A 5,060-nucleotide genomic window follows, 5' to 3' on the forward strand; every position below is an offset into this window, starting at 1 on the left:
AGTGCCAGCCGTGGATCCCGCCTCACTCGTAACTCGTATCGGATTCGTCCGGCCTCACTTTCGTTCGCACATCGGACAGTTATACGTGTGCTTTAGTAGCTTCCGTTCCCTCTTAGTGAGGCCGTCCGTACGTACCGCCCCAGCTCTTTCTGAGGCGGGTATCCACTCGGCTCGGGGGGGCCCAACGTTTGCCTAGTATCCTCGGCGCTGGAGCTTGACCCGCAAAGCCGGAGGAGCCGCACGCCCGAACACCGGCTTGCGCCGGCCGACGTGGGCCCTCCGAGGCGGGTCTCGTGTGCCAATCGCTCAGTTGGGGAACCGGCAGGCCCGTGGGCCGACGCCGGCTCACCCGGGGGTGAAGGGTGCTTCGATGGAGGCCCCCTGTCAGCCTCCGCGGAAGTCCGGCTTCAATACTTTAAAGTTTGAAAAACTTAGACATTTTTCGAGAACCGGAGCTTAGAGGGGTACATGCAAAAGCCAGGGCCGCGGGAAGCGCCCTAAATACTTCAATACTTTAAAATTTGAAAAACTTAGAAATTTTTCGAGAACCGGCATCTTCCCTCGGTAATTGCGAGATGCGAGGCCGCCCCTAGCCTCTGCTCTGTCGGACTCAATGGTCACGGGTGGCCGCTGATTAGCCCTGGTGCTCACCTCTCAAAATTGCGAGTCCCTAATATAATTCTGGCTGTCGGCTGGAGAAGGGGGTATAAAATCGGCACTTGAGGGAACGCCGGGCCCTCAAGTTCGGGGCCCTCTAGCGGATTTTTGAGGTACTGCACTCCCATTGGAAATGCATTGCCCATAGGAATACATGGGCGCTCCGTCCACTACAATGTAATTCCCTCACAATATCTGCCCCCGCGTGGCCGCGCGATGCTACTGCTGCCCCGTTGGGAATGAATGGGCCTTTCGGAGGCCATAAATACAGCGCCGCTGCATGGATTTTGGCGGTACTGCGGCTGTCGTTGAAAATACATGGACCCGTCTGAATGAATGGGCCTTTCGGATTCCATAAACCCAGCGCCGCTGCATGGATTTTGGCGGTACTGCGGCTGTCGCTGAAAATACATGGACCCGTCTGAATGAATGGGCCTTTCGGAGGCCATAAACTCAGCGCCGCTGCATGGATTTTGGCGGTACTGCGGCTGTCGCTGAAAATACATGGACCCGTCTGAATGAATGGACAAAATATAAATCAGACACTACAGAACACAAGCATAATCCAAGATTACAAAATCATCTCAGCCTTTAAAAGAAACAAAAACCTGAAAGACTACTTAGTAAAAAGTAAATTACCAGAAATCAACATAACACAAACGCAGGGCCCCACATTCTACAAACAAGCCACCACAGTTAGGAACACCGTCACCAACACAAACTACCTAATTAAACAAACAATCACACCTGCTACGGAAAACTGAAAATACATGGACCCGTCTGAATGTATGGGCCTTTCGGAGGCCATAAACTCAGCCAGCGCCGGGCCAGTGTTTGGGGTATTGTGCCCGCCACTAGTGGCTGAATACATAATAATAATAATAATAATAATAATTCCCTTGTATTGTCATTCTGTGTAACAATGTACACAGAACGAAATGTCGATTGCACTGGGCTAGTGTTGAGGGAACGTCGGGCCCTCAAGTTCGGTGGCTTGGAGCGGATTTTTGAGGTACTGCACTCCCATTGGAAATGCATGGGCGCTCCGTCCACTACCATGTAATTCCCTCACAATATCTGCCCCTGCGTGGCCGCGGGATGCTACTGCAGCCCCGTTGGTAATGAATGGGCCTTTCGGAGGCCATAAATACAGCGCCGCTGCATGGATTTTGGCGGTACTGCTGCTGTCGCTGAAAATACATGGACCCGTCTGAATGAATGGGCCTTTCGGAGGCCATAAACTCAGCGCCTCTGCATGGATTTTGGCGGTACTGCGGCTGTCGCTGAAAATACATGGACCCGTCTGAATGAATGGGCCTTTCGGAGGCCATAAATCCAGCGCCGCTGCATGGATTTTGGCGGTACTGCGGCTGTCGCTGAAAATACATGGACCCGTCTGAATGAATGGACAAAATATAAATCAGACACTACAGAACACAAGCATAATCCAAGATTACAAAATCATCTCAGCCTTTAAAAGAAACAAAAACCTGAAAGACTACTTAGTAAAAAGTAAATTACCAGAAATCAACATAACACAAACGCAGGGCCCCACATTCTACAAACAAGCCACCACAGTTAGGAACACCGTCACCAACACAAACTACCTAATTAAACAAACAATCACACCTGCTACGGAAAACTGAAAATACATGGACCCGTCTGAATGTATGGGCCTTTCGGAGGCCATAAACTCAGCGCCGGGCCGGTGTTTGGGGAATCGTGCCCGCCACTAGTGGCTGAATCCCGGGCTAGTGTTGGGGGACTTGTGCCCGCCAATAGTGGCTGAATCCCGGGCTAGTGTTGGGGGACTTGTGCCCGCCAATAGTGGCTGAAATCCGCGCCGGTGTTTGGGGAAATGTGCGCGTATTATCGGGCCGGTGTTTGGGGAATTGCGCGCGTATTATCGGGCCGGTGTTTGGGGAATTGCGCGCGTATTATCGGGCCGGTGTTTGGGGAATTGTGCGCGTATTATCGGGCCGGTGTTTGGGGATATGCGCGCGTATTATCGGACCGGTGTTTGGGGAATTGTGCCCGCCACTAGTGGCTGAGAACTTGGCTAGTGTTTGGGGACTTGTGCCCGCCACTAGTGGCTGAAATCCGGGCCGGTGTTTGGGGAATTGTGCGCGTATTATCGGGCCGGTGTTTGGGGATATGCGCGCGTATTATCGGACCGGTGTTTGGGGAATCGTGCCCGCCACTAGTGGCTGAGAACTTGGCTAGTGTTGGGGGACTTGTGCCCGCCACTAGTGGCTGAAATCCGGGCCGGTGTTTGGGGAATTGTGCGCGTATTATCGGGCCGGTGTTTGGGGATATGCGCGCGTATTATCGGACCGGTGTTTGGGGAATCGTGCCCGCCACTAGTGGCTGAATCCCGGGCTAGTGTTGGGGGACTTGTGCCCGCCAATAGTGGCTGAAATCCGCGCCGGTGTTTGGGGAATTGTGCGCGTATTATCGGGCCGGTGTTTGGGGATATGCGCGCGTATTATCGGACCGGTGTTTGGGGAATTGTGCCCGCCACTAGTGGCTGAATCCCGGGCTAGTGTTGGGGGACTTGTGCCCGCCACTAGTGGCTGAAATCCGCGCCGGTGTTTGGGGAATTGTGCGCGTATTATCGGGCCGGTGTTTGGGGATATGCGCGCGTATTATCGGACCGGTGTTTGGGGAATTGTGCCCGCCACTAGTGGCTGAGAACTTGGCTAGTGTTGGGGGACTTGTGCCCGCCACTAGTGGCTGAAATCCGCGCCGGTGTTTGGGGAATTGTGCGCGTATTATCGGGCCGGTGTTTGGGGATATGCGCGCGTATTATCGGACCGGTGTTTGGGGAATCGTGCCCGCCACTAGTGGCTGAATCCCGGGCTAGTGTTGGGGGACTTGTGCCCGCCAATAGTGGCTGAAATCCGCGCCGGTGTTTGGGGAATTGTGCGCGTATTATCGGGCCGGTGTTTGGGGAATTGTGCCCGCCACTAGTGGCTGAGAACTTGGCTAGTGTTGGGGGACTTGTGCCCGCCACTAGTGGCTGAAATCCGCGCCGGTGTTTGGGGAATTGTGCGCGTATTATCGGGCCGGTGTTTGGGGATATGCGCGCGTATTATCGGACCGGTGTTTGGGGAATCGTGCCCGCCACTAGTGGCTGAATCCCGGGCTAGTGTTGGGGGACTTGTGCCCGCCAATAGTGGCTGAAATCCGCGCCGGTGTTTGGGGAATTGTGCGCGTATTATCGGGCCGGTGTTTGGGGATATGCGCGCGTATTATCGGACCGGTGTTTGGGGAATTGTGCCCGCCACTAGTGGCTGAGAACTGGGCTAGTGTTGGGGGACTTGTGCCCGCCACTAGTGGCTGAAATCCGGGCCGGTGTTTGGGGAATTGTGCCCGCCACTAGTGGCTGAATCCCGGGCTAGTGTTGGGGGACTAGTGGTCGTAAAACCGGGCCGGTGTTTGGGGACTTATAGGCCGACACTAGTGGCTCAAAACCGGGCTGCCGTTTGGGGACTTGTCGGGCCAACATTGGCTTGCAGCACTTGGAAAATTGCACTAAGTCCGATTGTCGGGTCACCAGGGGCTCGTGGGACTTAGAATTTGTGCCACTCCCCGGCCAGTGTTTGGGGACTGGCTGCCGCCTCCTGTGGGCCGGTCCCCGGCTGGTGTTTGGGGACCGGCTGCCGCCTCTTGTGGGCCGGTCCCCGGCTGGTGTTTGGGGACCGGCTGCCGCCTCCTGTGGGCCGGTCCCCGGCTGGTGTTTGGGGACCGGCTGCCGCCTCCTGTGGGCCGGTCCCCGGCTGGTGTTTGGGGACCGGCTGCCGCCTCCTGTGGGCCGGTCCCCGGCTGGTGTTTGGGGACCGGCTGCCGCCTCCTGTGGGCCGGTCCCCGGCTGGTGTTTGGGGACCGGCTGCCGCCTCCTGTGGGCCGGTCCCCGGCTGGTGTTTGGGGACCGGCTGCCGCCTCCTGTGGGCCGGTCCCCGGCCGGTGTTTGGGGACCGGCTGCCGCCTCTTGTGGGCCGGTCCCCGGCTGGTGTTTGGGGACCGGCTGCCGCCTCTTGTGGGCCGGTCCCCGGCTGGTGTTTGGGGACCGGCTGCCGCCTCTTGTGGGCCGGTCCCCGGCTGGTGTTTGGGGACTGGCTGCCGCCTCTTGTGGTTCGTCTCCTGGCTTGCGTTTGGGGACTGGCTGCCGCCTCTTGTGGTTCGTCTTCCGGCTTGGGTTAGGGACTTGCGCTGGTTGGGGGGAATTTTCGCTCGTCGGGTCACCAGGGGCTCGCGGGAGCTTGCGTTTGGGGACTGGCTGCCGCCTCTTGTGGGCCGGTCCCCGGCTTGTGTTTGGGGACTGGCTGCAGCCTCCTGTGGGCCGGTCCCTGGCTTGCGTTTGGGGACTGGCTGCCGCCTCTTGTGGTTCGTCTTCCGGCTTG

Source organism: Urocampus carinirostris, unplaced genomic scaffold (genome assembly GCF_059441175.1).
Source record: "Urocampus carinirostris isolate Australia breed hairy pipefish unplaced genomic scaffold, RoL_Ucar_1.0 HiC_scaffold_96, whole genome shotgun sequence".
NCBI lineage: Eukaryota > Metazoa > Chordata > Actinopteri > Syngnathiformes > Syngnathidae > Urocampus > Urocampus carinirostris.